Here is a 20,381-nt window from a genome sequence, read left to right as displayed (position 1 = left end):
GTGCGGGTGCATTGTTTTGGCCGCTAATTGGCATGTTGCTGGCGTAGCTGCGACATGTTGCTGGCGGGTGCAGCTACGAATCGATTGCCACCTGTTGCAATTAGGCATGCAACATGGCATGTTGCGGTTGCATGTGGCATATGACCAGCAGCAATGTGACCAGTTTCTAGCTTCCACCAGCTGTGCGACCTTAACAAATATGCGCCCCAAAAACCAAAACCAAAACTTGTTGGTGAGTATCTGTATCTGTATCTGTATCTGTGGCTGTATCTGTAGCTGTATTTGTATCTGTGGCACACAGCTGCGCAACTTGGGGCCGCTGATAAACTCTGGCTCCGGCTTATCGCACCCACAACAACAGCCAGAAGCCACTCTTATCTCACGAACCCTGGCCTCTTCAATCTTAAATCTGAATCTTTGTGCGTGAACTGGACCAAGGCACTCGAAACTATTCGACAACGCCTACTCAAAAAACAAAACCAAGCCAAACCAAACCGAACCGAACCGAACCCCACAGATAAACATCGTTTTGTGTGCGTTATTGAAATTCGAATTTCAAATGAGCCACGCAACAGGGAAAATCTATTTCAGTTTTTTTTTCTAAATATTTTTCTTAAGAGCTGTGGTGGGAATTTATTTTGTATTTTAGCCCAAACCGTTTGCTACCTAGCTTTTTGGGTTATGGCATGCACATATCTGAAAAACCGTTTGACTTTTGCAGTTAAACTTTCAAATGCAATTAGCTGTGGGCATAAATTACATAGAACCTCGGACTGACCACCGAAAGAGCTGCTATTAAAATGATTGCGATGTGAGGGTGACCACCTACTACAATCAACGAGGCGTGCATGCAACGTAGAAATTGCTGCCTAGCAGCAACATCAGCTACAGCTACAGCTACAGCAGCAACACGGCAACACAGCAACACAGCAGCGGCACAAAATTAGCAGCGCGTGCTAAACAATTGCCTCAAGCAACAGTAGCTGCCACACACAACAACAACAACAACAACAACACACACCCACTCTAACACGGCGAGTTTGCATATTGTTTTACCAGCAATATGGCGGCGGCACAGCAGCAACTAGCAATGGTAATTGCAACAATTTAACGGTCTGTCGCTTGGCTCAGCACTTAAGTGTACTTCGGGTGCAGTGTCTCTGACGAATCTGATGCTTCTTTTTTTTACATTTTTTTCGGCAGCCTACAACTTAATCAAAAACTAATTGCATTTGCATAGAGATGCAAGAGTTGCTGTTGCTGCTGCGTAGGCCCCTCCACGGATGTGGTTTTCAACGCTTGGCTGTGTCAACTTTCAATCAAAAGTCAACAAAAAAAAAAAAGAAATTAAAAAAAGGAGAAGGCAACCCACTGTGGTTTACTTTAACCAAGCCCAAGTCAGCTTCCTGGCAGTAACCGCAAAAAACAACTTCTGGCTAGCGGGTGCTGGTGCTGGTACTGTTGCTGGTCAAAGCCATCTCAGGTGGTCAAGTTCTGCTCTCCGCCCAACCGTGGGAGCCTGGCCATAAAGAGTAAATTAAAAACACACACATGTAGTAATACTGAGTGGTATCCCTCAGATACTCAGTTACTCGGATACCGAGATACCTGAGCATACGCAGCTCACATTCTAATTTATAAGGCGGACGCCCGCGCAGACTACGCATTTCTTTGGCTCTGCTTTCCAGTGGATCTGCATTTCTGCACGAAAGCCAAGAGGCTGGACGGGATTGCAGACGCAGAAGGCAGAAGGCAGACTGCGACTGATGGATCACCGTAGATAAGCGAATCTTGCAGATAATCGCATCACTCACTGGGAGTCGTCTCCTTTGCAGCCAGCTCCTCTGGCAGGTTGCAGGCGGTTCGCTCTGCAGTTGCGGGCCCCGGAGACATGCAATAATTTTCAAACAGCAGACTCCGAGTAACTCTCCGCCACCAAGATGATGATGCATGACAGTGACAGTGCGTTGTTGTTGCTGTTGCGGCTGATGTTGCTGCTGTTGCGGCTGCTGCTGATGTTGCTGCTGCGTCTGCTGTTGTTGCATGACATTAAGCATGTTGCAAACAGACGCTGCCTCGCCAAACTGACAATGAGTCCTGCTGCAGCGAATTGTGGGTGCCTCGGAAATTAGCCACAAAGAAGGAAAAATACACTTGAAAAAAAAAATGTAAAAATGTTTTAAAAGTCCCAACATAAAAGCCAATTGAGATTTAATTTGATTTGATTTAACTTAACCAAAAATTATGTAACTTGATATGATTTTATATGATTTAGTGAATTAAAACTTTATTAATTTAAAATATTGATTACAAAAAACTAGTACGTATTTTTTAAATATTACCATTATAATTTTCATGCCTTAAATTAGGTTTTAAAAACCAGGAACCGCTTTAAAACTTCATTTTCGTTAAATGCTTAGATACGAAAAATATCATTTATTTAAAACAAATAAAATCCCTGTTTAGTAAAACTCGAAAACCCCCACAATTTTCTCTCCCTGCATCTCGAAACTTATTTTCATGCTTCATCTGCTTTAGTTGATGGGGAGAGGCAAAATAAGTTAAAAGCAAAAAAAGGAATCTTTACAAGCGCAACGAAAGCTGAAATGAATTACAACTTCTACGGCATTCCCGGGCTTTGTTTAGAGCGAAAAAAAATCAATTAAAATTCATAGCTTTTATGCACTCGTCCATTCCGAATTCTGTTATTTATTTATTCTTTTTTTTCTTTTTGTTTGGTGGGCGGGGGGCGAAGTTGCTTCTGCCCAAAAAGAAGGGACAGCAGCTGGCTGAAAATGAAGCTGGCGCCAGTCGAGTTGAGCTGATAAAAATCACGCCGATGGAGCATCAACAAACCTGGACAAGATTTTCTCCCGGCCTTACCTGTTTACATTTTTTTGAGGAGATCGGAGATGTGGGGGATGTGGAGGGGTTTTATGTCTAGCCACCGACGCAGTTGCAGGGGCAACGTCAACGGGGCCTCATCATTATCATCATTAAAATGTCAGTTAATAATTTCTACCTACCTCAAAACCCCCCACCCCCCGAGTTCCTCTTTAGTTTTTTTTTTGAGTGGTTTACGGCATTCGAAAGGGTTTTCTGATGTTTTTCTTGGCTACCTGGTGGAGTGAAGTTGGTGTCCGTGGGTGGCCCACCACCCCCGACCCCTTGACCTTATTTGGGGCATTAACACAGTAACGAAAAACGAGATAGAGAGAGAGAGAGAGAAAGAGATCGAAAGAGAGACTGGGATATCCTGTCGAGTTCGTTGCTTGAGTCTTTTGTTTTTGGCGGCCGCAGCGGGGAAATGCGAAAAATACTCAAATTGCAGTGTGTGCAATTCGAGTGGCCCAAGCAGGTTGCTACTGCAAGTTGCTGCTGCTGTTGCACCTGCAGACAATTGCTAATAATTATTTATGCGGCCCGGGGGCAGCTTGCTGGTTGCCTAGAGAAGAAGACTGGCATTGGCTACTGTGGCACGCCCCAGCCCCTTTTTTCTTGGCTCATCAGGCACTTAATGACCAGTCGCCATACTCTGGCCAATCCATAATTACGCCCGTACATATACATATTTGTATATATACATATATATAAATATATATATACCAAAACAAAGAGAGCTGCAATGGTGTTTCTGGTGGGTGGAGTTACACACACTCCCCTTCTTTCGGTTTTAATTTAATAATATTTTGTTACTTTATAGGCCGAAGCGACAGGCTTGTTTACAAGCTCCAAACATGCAACAACTTTAATAGTGCCTGGCCAAGGAAATCGAAATCAAAAGAGTAAAAGAGATAGCTTAAGAGGTCTGAACTGAACTGCTTAGCACATTGGCAGCACAATGCGGTCGTAAGTTGTGGCATTTTGCGCACTTCCTGTCGCCTGTCGACCCAAGTTCCCTTCACATCCTTTGCCTTTTCAGCTACATATGGAGCCCATGTCAGTCAGTTAGCTCCCCCACTTTTGCAAAAACTTTTTGCCACACGCACGCATTGCAGTTGTTTTGCATAACGCCTTTAACTGCGCCAAGTTTTCCCCGCCAGTTTCCATTTCACTTTGCCACCGCTGAAACGCCACTGAAACTCCCACAAAAGTAATCCCCACATAGACACATTTAACTTGTTCGCTTAGCATGCGATTAGTTTGGTAATTTGATTGCGCCAGTGTGTATCTGTATCTGTATCTTTGGAATGCCAGTTAAGTTGTTAAACTTTGTCCTTGCACTCGACTTGCCTTTGCGTGCCTGCTAATTGAAAGGATTTGTGGGAAATACTTAGCTGTAGTAGCTCCCCCAAACTGACTTATCCGCTCATTTCCTGCTTAGTTTTCCCAGGGCCTGGGAAAAGCGCTTCGGGTGCAATTAGTCGACTGGAAGAAAGGGAAAATCTGCAGCATCATCTAATCTAATCAAAGGGAACTGCTTGCAGCTTGCGTAATAACTTCCGTTTTGTGTTTTGTGCTGTTCTGCCTTCAATTAATTCAATAACTGGCTAATCAGTTCAGTCATTTTCGATTCGGGGGCCTCCTTTCATGCTGCATATCCGTTTTGGGTTGAAATCACGATCACGATCATCATCATTGTCATCATATAGGGCTCGGGATCCATCCTTTGCCAAGTCATTATCCCAAGTCTTCCTTGGTTTTTGTCTTTCGACCTCGCCCCTCGCACTCGCACTCGCAGTTTATTCTTTTTGGACCAGTTTGACAGGTGTTTTCTTGCCGCTGACTGAAGCCCGATTCTATGCGACGTCTGCGCCTCTTTGGCTGTGTGTTTATTTGTTTTGTTTAACCGTCGGTTTTGGCCTGGCTTTCGGTTTTGACTGCGGCCTGGAGTTATCGTTTTGGTTTTGGTTTTCGTTTTTTTTCTTTAGCTTTTGGCTGGCTTTCGGGTCGTGTGGCGGCGTCGGCGTCGGCGTTTTGAATGCAAGCGGTTCTACTCGTATTTTAAATACGCTCTGACATCAGAGCCCCAGCACAACCATCCCGTGTGTCTTCTCCTTTTCTTCGTCTGCTTTAATTATAATTTATCTGACTTGTGCCTTAGTCGGCATCGACGACATCCAGCGTGAGCGTATCTCAAAGTTTTTGACTTTTATCTGCTGCTGAATTGATGAGTATATAATAAGACTTTATTGGTCGAAAAGCGGCTTTCAGGAATTTCTTTCAGTCAAGTGGAATGGGAATGGCAATGGCAATGGCAATGGGTATGGGATGTCGCTGGCGATTCACCATCTCCATCTCCATCTGAATCTGAATCTGAATCTCCTCCTGTCGCCTGTCGTGGGTGTCGTTTCTCTGTAAGATCCTTTCTCGTTCTTTTGGGCGAGCGTGAGAAACAATCTGCCCTCCGACTCCTTGTGGTTTCTGTGGCAATGCATTTCTCTTGTTGCTGCTGCCACAAATTCTCCAAGTGAATTCAGCGAAAAAAAAAACCGAACAAGTTGAAGGTAAAACGTCTTGGAATTTCGAAACTTCAGCCCTTTTGCGTTCTTCGGTGTTTGGCTCTGTTTTTTTTCTGGACTGTCGAATAAATTGCAAGCGGAAATCAGCTCAAAGAACTACATGGGCTTCCCTTTTCCTGTGGTCAACTAAAGTCACTTAAAAATTCAAGAAGGGGGAATATACTAGTTCAACTTAAGCACACACGTGCCAGCAAAAAAAAAAAAACAAAATAAAAAACAAAAACAAACACCGATAGTCAAATAGAAAACAAATAAACAAACAAGAAACACATTTGTTAGACGAAAGCCGCTGGAAATATGCATAAACATAATAATAACAAGTCATTTACATATTCATCCAACATCGGATTGAAGCCTAAAACCATAAGTCAGCCATTGAGACCTAAACTTATTGGAATCATTCGCCAGATACTTAATATTTGTAGAAAGGCGAAAACTGTAAAAAGAATCGCGGCACAAATTTATGATTAAATGAGTGTTATACCCATGACACTCCCCCTGCATTTTTTCCACCTGCTCCATTGTGATTGTCATCGATCGGTTGCCATTGTTTCTGAGGGAGAAAAATCGGATTTGAAAAATGCCTTAGTGACACTTTGTTTTTTCTCTCCTCCAGCGATTGTTGATGGGGGGAAAGGGGGTTTTGGGAGGTGTCGTCGTTGCCAGAGACAACAACAAAGCGGCTTACACTTTGTTTACAATGTTGCCTGGCTATTTTACAGATATTTCCCTCCCCGCCCGGCTGCTGCGTCAATATTGATCCATAAATAACAGATCCCCCGGACCAAGGCTTTAAACTGCGGTACGCAAGACCGAAAAACCAAAACTAAAACCAACTCCAACTCAAACTCGAACGTTAGACGGCCGAAAACAAGTGGAAGATCTGGCCGAGCGGTCACGTCTCAAGTGAAAATGGTTTTTAAGTGGGCAATGTCTAGTGAAAATTAAACTGTCCCCTGGGCACGTCAACGCCATCATCCCAACTAAGCCCCGTCCAAAAACTGACCGGCGATGACATGGACAGAGATGAGCTGCACCAGCGGACATCTTCTTTAGACCCTTGGATCCAGGGATCACGAGAAGCCGCTAAAACAAAGGTGGAGAAAAGGGGAAGGGTTGAAAAAAACCAATTTTAAAGAAGTAACAACAATTTGGTACCCTTTAGTGTGAATTATGAGAGTACATTCAAAATTTTTAAAACTTTTTGCAGTACATTTTTAGTTTATATTACTTAATTTATAGTTAATCAAGTAAAGCAAACAGCCTTTAAAGATATATATATATGTTTTTGCTAAAAGTTATTCACTTCAAAATGGCGCTTAATTGATTCTAACTGGTGATTATTAAGAATATAAAAAACACATCCATAAATCTAAATTTCTTTAAGAAGTCAATAACGATTATTCTATTGTTTTAAGTTCTGACAAGTCGATAAATATTTGTGTTTATAAGTGTGAATGCCAAATACGAAATCTTTATTTCAAAACAAATTTAGCTTGTGGGGGAGTAAGAAGAACTTATAAAAAGCAAACTGGTTTATACATCAGTCTCACAAAAGTACGCAAGCCATCTTGCAGATGAAGTTATGGTTTTGGTTTGCAACTTTTAGATTTAAATTATAACACTAATGTTATCATAATTTTATTTCTAAATAAAGTTTTCCATATGTTTTTATCATTAAAATATACCCTTAATCCCCAGGTATAAGAAAGAAGAAAAGAAATAAGCCGAAAATCCAAAAGTGTCAACTCTAATTGCCTTTTGCTTGGCTTGTGCGTTTGGGTTCTCTGGACCAGGTCCATTTCTTCCCGCCAGAAGAGAGTCTGCGGAGCTGGGAGAATGCAGATGCCTTACCCCCTACCATCTCTACCACCCCCATCCCTGCCCCTGAAAAGTCGGGCTCTTTTGGTCAACTCTGGTCGTCAAATATTTGAGGTTGACTTTGGCTTGCGCTTGCGCAAATACTAATAAAATTTCGGTTAATTTTTTTAACTCGACACGCACACACACTCGGCGGTGTGTCCGTCCGTCTGTCTGTCTCTCTGTCTGTCTGTCTGTCTGTCCATACTCCACACTCGTATATTTTTATTTATTTGCTGTTGCTGTTGTCGCGCACTTGACTGTAATGGATTTGTTGGCATGAAGATATTTCTTTATTATTATTATTCGGTTTTTTCGCTGTCGCTTACTTAAAACAATTTGAAGGAACTTTCCTCTCCGGCCAAGTGAAATGACAAACAGCAGGGGGTATTACATAAATTAGGCACTCGCCGAGTTCCGAAATTAAAGTGCAATTCATATTTGAGATACTCGGTGGATTTATGGCCGCCATTAGTTTGGGGGTGGTGGTTTCGGTTTCGGTTTCTGTTTCTGTTTCGCTTTTGGTCTGGATAAATACAAATCCGGCAAGTGGAGCTCGTAAACAAACATTACAATTAAGTTTTATGCGACAGGCATTTGAGCTTATAAACTCAGCGAAAATATTGGACTGGTGGACTGGACCGAAGCGAGTTGCAAATTTTCATGTGGAAAACTAGCCTGTTTGGCGAGCAACGGCAACAGCAACAGGTTTTCCCCATTTATGAGTTGGCCTAATCAAAAGCGCTGCGACAACAATCAAAAGATCTGCACGATGTGAGTTTCTTTGGCTGAGTCACAAATAATCAGGTGGCTTTATGCAATGCCCGGCCGTAAATTGCCTAACTCGATCCACACACCCACTGACCACTCCAATTGCTTATCAACCCATTCTTATCAGCTAACCCAACCAGCCACCCACTCAAAAGTGGGCGTCCGGTAAATAGAATTGTGCTTTGTTATTGTTTTATTGTTTTTTATTTGGAGGCGAGAAAACCATGAATTGTGACTCGAGCTGTGACGTAAATCGAAGGACAGATAGCCCACCGGATCGGGGGGCTATATGTGCGTATATAGGCGATAACAAACAGCCGACCGACCGTGTGAGCGGTGGGTGGCCGCAATCGCATTCGAGCAATCGAGCAATCTCCGCTCACGATTTTAACTTTGTTTTCGTTTATATTTTCTATTTTCAATACTCATGCCCAACACCCTCCGCACTTATTCGCATATACTTTTAATGCTCATTCAATCCGTAATCAGCGATCTATGTAGTCCAATGACGTTAATTGAAACTACTCGAGATTAAAAGTTGTTTTCAAGTACGTGCTGCGGCGGTGGCCCCACCGAAAAATAATTCACTTCATTGAGAACTGCGTGTGGTTGCCTGATATGCCAAAAAAAAAACCATATTATTTATATAAAATAAAACAATGCCCGCGGTGGGAACTCGACTATCTAAAGCAAACCCCAGACTGCAAAATCGACAGATAAAATTTGGGGTTAGTCTAGGAGTATTTAAAGGCATGGAAGATAACAATTTGATTTTAATTTTAAGTTTGACTCGCTTTTAGGGAATTTCCATGAACTTAAATTGTAGGATGTTGGATGTTTTGGAAATTCGAAGAATTTCTTTTTATCGTACTCACAGTTTCCGAGCTACACTTTTATTTTAATAATATTTTAGCTAAGATGATTGGGTTGTATGCATATTTACGTTTACTGTTGCCAAAACAAGCTACATTTTTAATTTGACTTTTAAATATTTTCAAATTTGTATTTAAAGAAAATTTGTTGATGTAGGGCAGCAAAAAAAAATTGGAAATAAATATTAATTTACTAATGCTCTCAGTTTAAACTAAAGTCCTTTTTTTTTATTTAAAGTAATTCTACATTTTATCAAAATTTATTTGTGGAGTCGCATCATCTCAAAATAAATTTATGAATGGAAATAAATTTCAAGTATTAATGGAATTTTACATTTAACATATCGATAAAAAAAGTTCGAGACCTCTTTTTAACACAAATTCAATGTAGAACAAAATGGCCATTGAAAATTCCAAGGAATTTGAGATTAATTTCCTGCTAATTGAAGGGGCGTGATCCGCCTGCGATTGCTTTGATATCTGATGTATATGTATTTCTGCTCCTCCGCCCCAAAGCTCTAATGAAAAACAAAACGTTTATCAAATGCATGATAACGACGCATGTCCAGGGCCGATGTTGTGGGCCCTATCAGATGTCGAAGATGACGGCTCTTGGCTTTTGGCTTTCGGCTTTCGGCTTAAACCGCAGATCCAAAAGGTGTTAAGTCTGTTGGCAACTGCGGCGGACATCGCAGTCTTTGTTTTATTGTTTAACGCATTCCAATTAACATCTTCAATGATCTGTCTGATTGTGTGTCTCTTTTAACGCACACGTGATGATTGAATTTTAATTTTGGCCCGGCTTGGCAACTCTGGGCCAAAAGCCTTAACCCTTTGAGCCGTGGCTCCACCTCCACAACCTCCAGGTTTTTTTCCCCCCTCTTTTTTTTTTGGTCGTTTTTTCTGAACCGGGCACGACTAATCCAAATCAAATGGCTTCTCCAAATCAATTCGTTTTCAATCGTTTAAAGTTAATTAACGCGCCAGAATTTTATTTCACTTTACACATTCCTCTTTCACTGCTCCTCAGCCCGTTTCCTTTGTTCTGTTACACGCTTTTGTTTTGCTGTAAATTTATTTTATGTTTTTTCCTTTTTAGCTTTTTGTTTTCTGTATTGTGTGCATTTTTTTTTTTTTTTGTTTTTTTGTATTTCGCTCAACGTCTCAATTTCAATGCGCGCTCTTTTGTTGCTTGTATTAAAATTGTTAATTTAAGGCTGTGTCAGAAATAAATTAACCACTGAACCAGGGACCTTAAAATCGAAAGAAAAAAGAGTGGGGGCGGAGGTGTGGGGAGGTTTTTCACTAGGGAGCAAGGCTCCAAGTGTGCTTTTGTGTGGAAAATGCAAATTGCAGTTGACTTTGGGGTCTGAAAATGGCGTCGTGCGGGTGAGACTGGAGCCAGCTAACCACCTGAGAGACCTTCGCCACCTTCACCCACCTTCACCCACCTTCACCCACCTTTACCCACCTTGAGCAGCAGTGAACCACCGATGGAACCACTGTTTTATATGCCAAATGCAGTGGGACAGCGGCAGACGTCGCCGTTCGTCATATAAGGTGCGGTGCGTATAAGTCAGCCGCGTTGGAGGAGCAGAGAAAAAATCACTCGACATATTGAGAAATGTGCAATAGCCTAATGCCCATTTAAGGCAGCACTTTTCATGGCAAGTTGCATTTATCGCCGATCGGATCGGAATCGGAATCGGTTTAGACCGATCGATCAAGTGCGTTTGGCGTTTTTCATTTTTCGTTTTTCGTTTTCGGAGACAGGTCGAAAAGCAAAATAACGAATTTTCGATTTCAATAATGTGAGACTATTAGAATGACCAGCCTATGCTAATGGCCAATGAGTGTAAAACATCTTGCAAATATCGGCTAAAAACGATCCTTCTTCGCCCATCCTCACCACTGACATGCCTTTAAATGGTATAAATTACCAATGAATGACATACGATTTAATTGCCTCAACTAAGTAGCAACTACGTTGCAACCAGCAACCAGTAACTAGCAACTAGCAACTTCTGCTGCATACAGATCAGTTGATGTTGCTGCCGTGTCTCGAGTTGCTGGAATTAATTAATATTGCACTTTTGAAGCGCGTGCATACAAATTTGTCAGCTAGCCGGCCAGTTCTGCGGCTCAGGTGTAGACGACAATTGGCATAGTTCACATAGAAAGAGAGAGAGAGAGAGTGGGTCTTTGGTCAGGATGGGCAATTAAAATTCCCGATCGGCTAAAACTGGAGCTGAAGCTGGTGCTGGTGCTGAAACTGGAACTGGGGCTAAGGGTCTATTCTATCTGGCGGGCTCTATCACTGGCTTTCATGTGCGTCAATTTGCCACAGGCACACGATCTGCAGATCGTCGATGTCAAGTCGCTGCGGCGATTGACGTCAATATAGATAGGGAATCGGATTCAGATTCGGATTCCGAATGGTAATAGGAGTGGGAATGAGATGAGATGATGCCTCTGGTGGGGGCCTGTGCTGCTGCTGATATGAAATCATCGGGCAGTCAGTCCATCATTCATGGCTGCAATCGATTGCACATATAGCCCGATCTGATATTACGCTGAGGCGATAATGGTAAACCGATCTATTTGTAACTGGAGCTATACATTTGACACATTTTGGTCAAACAGCTGAGCTAGCTTTCTTCTATATGTATAAGCATATATATTTTTTTTTAGCTGGTCGCATGACTAAGCCGTCGGCAAATTGAGCGATCTCGCAAACTCACCTTTTTTTTTTGTTTATGGTTTTCCGTAGGAGGGGAATTATCCAAGCATTATCCAATTTTTAGCTTTTGCCTTGCGGGGGGCAAACACACATTTAACAAATATTTTTTAGGCTGCGTTGTGTAAACTCTAATTGCTAATATCAAAATATCACACTTTTTTTTCTATGTATTATTTGTGCTTATGCTGCGTTCGCGTGTTTGGCTTATTGTGTGTTGTTTTGCTCGGCTTTAATTGATTTATATTACTTAATGGGTTGTAAGACACACACTTTTCACTTGGGCTTAAACTGATTTTGGCAAGATTAGTTTTGGATTTTTGGGTTGTATATATACTTGAAGAATTTGAATAGCTTGCCACTTAATGTGTTGCTGTTGCACGCGCGATCATTATTGCTGTTGCTGGTGTTGTTGCCGATACAGTTGCAATTGCAATTGCTGTTGCAGTTTGTCGTGTTTCGCGGTCTCGTCGCGTCAACGTGCGAATAACAAATAACGAAAACGTACGAAAAGATTTTCACTGCAAGAGGTTGGTTTTCCCGACGTGGCGTCGTCGTCAGCGTCGGCAGAGCTTCGGCAGCAGCGAACCGAGCCACCAAATCGAAGACCAACCACTGAAACTCTCTTCGGGGAGAGAGAGAGAGTGGGGCGAGGAGAGGAGAGGTGAGAGAGAGAGTGCGAGAGTGCGAGGAGGGGGAGTCTGCGAACGCACTGCGAGGATTCAATTCGATTTTGGGCCGAAAAAGACGCGTCTTGCTTTTCAGCACTGAAGAATTCGAGGCAGCGCGTGCGGAGCGGAGCGTCGATGAACCTGAACCGACACTGCCCAGCAAGAAACTGACTTCTGAGTAGAATCGTATCGCCACTCGTTCGCCAGTGAGACCCAACACACACACACCATCTCACCGGGGAGACACCCACACATACGTAGGGCTCATAAGTGTGCGTGCCGAATGTGTTGGCCTCTCATTCGCCGGATAAAGTCGAGGGAGAGCGAGAAAGAGCAGCACGTGCATTGGAGATTTCTCGAGTTTTTCTTTTTTCTCTCCGTCAGAGCTGCTCCCAAAGCCTCTCCCCCCACCGCCGCCCACTCCCCCGCCCCCTTGGTAGTTGTTGTTTATGGCTGCGTGGGCTTCTAATTGCTCAAAACTCTATGCCAATGGGGGCACTCGGCTGCATTTGGCGCTTTTGGGTCGCCAGTTGCGAGTTGAGCTCCGAATAGGCGCCTCCCACTTCCACCGACTGGCGTTATATAATGCCGCCGAGCGGAGATAAGCCAGCGGAAATCCAAGCGGGTGTCTTTTGCCCCGTTTGATGCAGGCAAAAGTAAATGAAAGTCACGGGTTAAATAATAAGGGGAGTTGGCCTGTTTTCTTGGCTGCCTTTCAGGTCACAATCTTGAAATACAAACATTCGCCATGAGGTGGCCTTTAAGATTCCAGCCAAATATAAAAGATACCTCAAATTTGATTCAACAACTAAGAATCTTTTATTTTTAGGTAAATATTTGGGTCAAATTTTAGAGTATAATTTAGTTTAATATGTTAAGCATGGTTTCTTATCATTTGCTTAAAAGAATAAGATATAAATAAATATAAATTTATTTATATCTTATTCTTTTAATAATGCATAGTTTTTTACCAATCTAAGCAAACAACTATTGGTTTCCTTAAATGCACAATACGGCTTACAAAAACCTTTCAATGACAATTTTATAAGTTGGGGTATTTTATTATTTTGTATTTCATTTTCAGCATCATATAATATCTTCGTTAGAGTATCCAAAAGTATATTATTGAAGTTAAGGAATCTTTAAAAGGGTATAGTATAAAATTTAATTTGATATCAGGTATTCCATAAATTGTATTTATTGCTTAATTGTTATTATTAAATATTTAAGTAGTTACGTTATAATTTTGCCAAAATATTAGGCAGTTAGAAGAGAATTTAAAGGGTGCAAATGTATCGATGAGTTTCGACCTTGAAATTTTTTTAGAACATGTTGTATTTTAAAGATACACTAATTTTCCTAATATGATTCATATTGAAGGATACTTTTAAATCAAATTGCATTATAAGAAAATCTCAGTCGACAGATTTTAAGCCGCAGCAAAGTTCCGGATAAAATCGACGGATAAACTCTCTTACCACGCACACAGATACAATTTCTTTCTCTCTTATTGAAACTCCCTCTTCGCTCTCGTGAGAAATGCCGGCAAAACAACTTCACAGATATGAACTTGAAATGCCGATGCAGTTACCGCGAGAGAGAACGCTCTCTCTGTGCTCAGCATATATGGGTGTGTGTGGGTGAGATTGCGACGCAGCTGCCGAGGTGTAAGTGTATCTGTGTGCGGCCGCTGTCCAGGTGTGTGCGTGTGTGTTTACAAAACAAATCCGAATTGAGAAAAAAAAACGGCAAAAGCATGCCAAGGCAGCAACAACACAATTTGTGAATGAACGAATAGTGGCGCACTCACACACACACACAGATAGCCAACCCACACCAGGAACTCCGCGTCTGTGTGTATCTGTGTGTGTGATTGTGGGCAGGGAAAATAAACGCGTTTACGCGATTCGTACAAAATTCGTGGGTCTTTTGAAAGAGAAGCACTGCAAAGAGCCAAAAGCCACCGAACGTAGGTGTTCGGCTATAAGTTATATGCCATATGCTATATCATATATACATATGCCATGTGCAGATGTGTCTGTGTGGGGCAGCAGCAACAACAATGAGTTATTGAAATGAGGCAGCGACAAAAGAAACGAAACCAAAATGGTGTAGGCCAAGTGATCGGAAATCACGGAGATCGGCGATCAGACAGATATATCCATAGCGATGGCAAAGGTGTTGTCAGGGGGGAGTGGACTGGAAGGGGGGATATGGGAAGTCAGCAGCCAACACAATCCGAAGATTGTCTCCGCTGATTTGTTGATTAAGTCGTCCATCGAGTTGGCGACTTTTTTATACCCCCGGTATTAAGAGGGCCAACAGGGCGTATTATTTTTCAAGCTGATGTAAGCCTTTGCTTGGGGAAAGATTTTACGCTTATATTAACAAATTGATCTCATAAAACTATTGTGCTTAAGTTAGCTATTTATAAACACATAAATCCGTATATATGTCAATATATGAATATTTTAAACGTCAGTTAATTGTTGAATAACCTTTTTTATATTCAAATAAAATAGTTGAACTATAAATTGAACATAATATTTGGCAGGAAAAAATAAAGGAAATCCTGCAGAGTAAAGTAAATTAATAAAGCTTATAATAATCTTGAATTTTAAAAATCTTATAAGTGGAATTATACGAACGTTTGTAAAACTAAACTAAAGTGCGGTTTTATCCTCTAAAATTGCTAAGCCAAATTACTTCACAAAATAAATAAATATTTTTATAAAAGTCAATAATTAAAACAAGACTTACTATATAAATTATTTGCTTTTAAATAAGCTTAAGCTTTCTTAAATTATATATAAAGCTCAGCTAAACTGTTGATGTTCCTAAAAATGTACATATTGCAAAAAATAAATATTTTAATATCATTTGATTTCAAAAAAATGCCTCTAACTGGTATCCAAAAGTCGAACACACTTCTCTAAAACATTAATAAGAGTTTTTGGCTGTACAGCAAATATAGGTAAGCTAAGTACATTTCAGTGTCGCCGATGCCTACGCCTGAAAATGAAATAAAATAAATAAAAACCCCTCGAATTGGCAATCATGGTAAAAGTTGTCGCCTCAGATGTGTTGTGATTTCAATGCGATTTGAGTGCAGCTGCAAGGGAATTTCGCAGCAAGATTCCTTCGCTTTTGTACTAGAAATCTTCCCACGGTTTGGCCCAGTCATCGTCGTTATTTTCGCCCTCTCAGACTCCTTATTGTTGTCCTTGCGCCACCCCAGCAGCACCGCCGCCACCACCGACCCACCACCAACCCACCCGATCGCAACCCACCACCACCGCCGACCATCCGGGATCTCAAATCCCGTTGTGCAACCCCCGTAACTTTTTGGCGGGAAATCTCCGACGAACGTCTTCGCGCACAAAAGGCAACCCAGCCAAGATCTCGGCGAGATTTTGTGTTTTTTGTGGCCTGCGGCATAGAAAATACAGGACTCGAGTCCCTATCCATCCAAGGAACTCGAACCATCCCTCGGGGCGAAAGTTTTCTTTGGACTCCTGCTGCTCCTTTTTGCTCTTTGGCAGATCCTGCCACGCCCACCGCGCCCCTCCCCCGAGACTCAGCCTTTTAATCGGCATTAATGAGTCGCAGATCGCGATGGGAGGGCACACAGAGCGAAAACAGTAGTTCCAAATTTATGTAAATGCAATCCTAAAAAAATAGGTTTCTCAAAAATGACAGTAAATTTGCACTAAAAAACACTTATCAGACATGATGATTATTTATTCTTTGTAAACCTATTTGTGCTCTTTATGCATATTTATAAATGGGATTCATATTCATTCACATTGACTATTTCTTTTCAATTTTAAATGGAACTCATTAAATCAAGCCTGTTCAGTGTTCTTATAAATATTAATACACAGCTTTCTTAAGCATTCACGTATGATTTATAAATATTTTATAAATTTGCAAATTATTGAGAGTGTAATGTCTAAAATTACCTCCGTAAACAGTGGTAACATAGAAATCTCCTCGGTTTAAATTCGTGTGAAATGAACATATTATGTACATACAAATTTTAACCCAACATCAACCTATGATATTTCTGTGACAATTTTGATTAGATTTATTTTTCCCTGTGCAACAGCCAGTGCGTTGTCGTCGTTGACTTTCCCATTCATTAGAAGCGCCGAAACACAATTTTCAATTAAGCACGCAAAAACGCCAACATCCCAAGCAGAGCGACCAATGCCAGTCGCAATTTGCATTTGCAGCAGCCACTCGCAGTGCGACAGCAGCAACATCATAGTGGCAACAGCAGCAGCAACAGCAACAACAACAGCAACACAACTGCAGCAACTGCCGGCGCAATAACCATAAAAGCGAATGACATTTCAGCACCTTGAGGTGACGCCAACGGCAGGAGATCAGAGGAGATCCCAAATCCAAAGGAAAAAGCCCAGATCGGGCCAGATATTCTCGCTGGGCGTTATTCTGGGGGTCAGGCGGAGATGTCGCCGCTTATGCGCCAATTAAAAAATCTAATTTGCATGCGAATCCGCGGTTTCTCGCCTCTGAGATTCCCACGGATAAGCGCTTTCAGGAAAATCTCTTTTGGTGGACAACATGATTTAGGCCGAACAGCTGTTTGGATTTTAATCAGCAAAATGTGTAATAACTCTACCGAAAAACGGAACAAAACGGTTAAGAGAAACGGAAAATGTAAGCTCGTCTTAAAAATAATTAATAAAATATAATAAATATCACAACACAATAGATACAAAACATTTACGTTCGAAAAAAAATGTAAGTTAATTTAATGTATTTGCATACCGGGTTTTGTATGCTCTTTTATGGAATCTTATCATTTCCAGTCTTCAAATAGTTCCCAGAATTCTGTTACTTTTCCCCACTTAAAAGTGGAATAAATCTGCTTAAGACAAATATATACATTTAAAGTTATTGTTTTACTCGAAATAATAAGCTTACTGGGAAAGTTGGCTTTGCCCCACATGGTTTGATTGATGATGCCACTGATGATGGCAAATTAAACTCAATCAAACGATTATGGATTCAATGGATGATTTACTATTTACTGAGGCATCATTAACCCTCGAAAAAATCAATAAAAAAGCAGCTTTGATTTTTATCCAAAAATATATGCTCTAGAGCATATAAATTTTTCTCCAACTTCCTCAGAAGCTGCCCCTCTGTATAAGCATGTTTTGAGATCTATCATAACCTGTCCCGTCTGTTCGGCTTTTTTAAGCAATTAAGCCTTTCTGGCTGCTCATTTTTCTAAAGATTTTTTTTTGGCACAACTTGGAGATTTTATCACGACACTTTGCACTTCCTCCAACACACGAGTTGTTTTGGATGTTTTTCTGTTTTTTGTCTTTTGCTACCAACATGAGCTTAAATCACGCGCACGCCCCGAAATCTTGGCCAAGATCTCGCTGGAAGACAAATTTCGAATGATTTACCTACAGCGCTGAGATGAGCTAACCTTTACTTTACTGATGAGGTGAGGGAAGTTGGCGGCTTGCGGGTGCGACTCCATTTCATTCACAAAAGTTTTGTCTTAATGAAAATCTCTTGAGTTGCTGTGGAAGTGGGAAGGTCGCCTGGGATTCCTCCTAAAACAAAAAAAGTTTAAACAAAGTTTAACGACTTGGCTGGAAGGCGTAGACAGAAGCCAATTTTGTGTTCTTTAAACATACGCAGCCCTCGAGCTCCCTTGTATGCGTTTGTTTAATTGATTTTGTTGTTAGTTAGGCTGGCACCGATAAATGTTAAGTGTAGTCATTAAATCCAAGTGATTTTACCAGTGTTGCTTCATTTCTCTTCTAGAAGCCCACAGTTACACACAGGGAAAATTAATGTGTGATAAAAAAATTCCTAATATTTTTTTTCTTATTTTGGCCAAGAACTCAGTTTTCTCACTAAAAATAGAAGAATTTAATATTCAGCGCATTAACATATATTTATAATCAATTTTGTTAAGGGTTAATATCTAGCAGGCCATCAATAATTTTTCAAATTTTTTTTTGAAATTTGAAATTGGTTTGTAACCCCTTTGTTGAAATGAGTATGTTTTCATTTCATTATACATTTTTCAGAGTAGCCTGAGAACTTATTGTTCTACGGCAACAAAAACTGTTTTCCTTTAAGAAAATTAAATAAGTAAGGGATTTTTTATAATTCGACTTGGGCTTATAACTTTAATCCATATTAGACTCCTAGAAACCTTAAGACTGTCCAAAAAAACGATTAAAAGTATATATTTACTTATTTTAATAAAAGTAATGTAGGAAACAAACTAAAATAAATGATTTAATAACAATGCGGAGTATAATTTATTTAATAATGGTAATCAAATGCGCTTACATTGTATTGTGCTTTTCCTTTATATATAAACTTAGCTTATAATTTCCAAAGTATTTCTTGGTAATTTAAAAAATTCCTTCACTACCTATAAATGTACAAATTGAGATGTAGCTGCGGTGAAAATTACAAATCCAAGTGTACTTCGAATACGATTTTTCAATCGTTGTCAGCATTTTCTCACGTCGCTTAAATGGCTTAATAACCCAATCCGAATGCAACATTTTGTGGCCGAGCTTTAAGTTGTTGGTAATCGCTGGCCCCCTCCCCCTCAGCTCCCCCCAGCTTCTTCTGGACATCACCCCCTCCCCCTTGGGGTAGTAACTCGCTTCCGGTCTGCGGTCCTCTGGTCATCAATGGATGAGTGAGTGAGTGAGTGAGCGAGTGAATGAATGAGTGAATGGGGCTATCGTGTGGTTTTTGTGTTAGAAATGCCATAAAAAATGCAACAGCGGCATAAAATTGATTTGATTGCCAAGAAGATGATCAGGCAGAAGAGCAGGAGCTGAAGAATCTTGTAGGGGTTGGGGTTAGAGGGGCTGGAGGAGCTGGAGGAGCTGAAGGGGGTATCCTACACCCGCCTCGAAGTCTAACCGATTTTGCCCATGGCCAGGCAGGTTGCAGATCGTTAAACCTCGGACCCCAAGAGTCCCAGATGTAGGCCGAACCACTTTGATGAGCTCGGATGGAGTGGCTTCCTCAGATCGAAACTGCCCATGAGATAGAGTCGAGAAAAGAGACAGAGCTCGGCACATTTAGAGATTAACTGGTTTTATTGCCCGATTGGCTATAATATCTTTTATTTACGAGGCTCGGGCTAATTTGAATTTTCAACGTTTTCTTTTTTTTTTTTTTCTTTGGCTTTTGGCGCGCTCTCTTATTTTCTATGGTTTCCCACACTTTTACAGGTGAATGGGGGTTCGGTCCCGAGTATTTTGTGAAAGATTTTTGATCGCATGATTGTTATATTTTATTGATCAGCTTTATACATATATTGAAACGCTTTGGTTTTTTTTTTCTGTTGGGGCCGTCGTGTGTGTTACTTGTTGTTGTGTGTGCCCCTTGTGTATGTTAATCGTTTATGCCCTCCGAAGCTCATTTCTCCGCTCTCCAATCGCATTTAATAGTTTAATTTTTTATTTGAATGAACAGTTAATTTTATGCCAAGTGGCAAATGGTAGCCAACAGTATTCTCCTGCTTGTGGGAGTCTTTAAAAGCGTGTGTAATCCTCCGTTTTTATTTTTTCGTTTTGGACTCCCAAAATAAACATAATTTATGCTGAGAGCTCCCAATCGAAAGACTTAGGCAGCGAACTCGAATTGAAGTTTATGCCTTGATGATTATGTATCAGTGTTTATGCTGAGATTAAGATAGTTTTTTCAGATAGGCCAAATGGAAGGGAGTGCTGTGAGATATTTAGAAAAGAAGGGAATGGTGCGATCCATTTCCCTCGTCTTTCGATACAATGGAAATTAGTTCCGCTCACTCACAAAGCTCATCAAATGCGAAGGCCCAAGCCAGCTGGCAAGCTTTTTATTTTGTTTTTTTTCAGATTCCCAAACTGCGCAGCAACAAAGACTGGAAAGTAACCAAAAGATTGTTAAATTGTTCATCAACAGGCGCAGCTGCGTTGTCTGTCTTCCCTACTTCGAGTTTTTTTTT

General features: G+C 41.0%; 1 protein-coding gene across 1 annotated transcript in view; it reads right to left on the bottom strand.

Moving 5' to 3' along the window:
* The window catches only part of LOC108150247 (zinc finger protein 1), a 30,339-nt gene extending 17,813 nt beyond the window's left edge, over nucleotides 1-12,526 (bottom strand). Inside the window, exon 1 of the mRNA XM_017278309.2 lies at nucleotides 11,707-12,526. The gene's annotated coding sequence lies outside the window, so the exon portion shown is untranslated. The remainder of the gene's footprint in view (nucleotides 1-11,706) is intronic.
* Between the last annotated feature and the right edge of the window lie 7,855 nt (nucleotides 12,527-20,381).

The sequence above is a fragment of the Drosophila elegans genome, unplaced genomic scaffold (assembly GCF_018152505.1).
Source record: "Drosophila elegans isolate 14027-0461.03 unplaced genomic scaffold, ASM1815250v1 contig_208, whole genome shotgun sequence".
Lineage (NCBI taxonomy): Eukaryota > Metazoa > Arthropoda > Insecta > Diptera > Drosophilidae > Drosophila > Drosophila elegans.
Note: the sequence above shows the minus strand (reverse complement) of the source record. Positions and strands in the feature narration are given on the sequence as shown.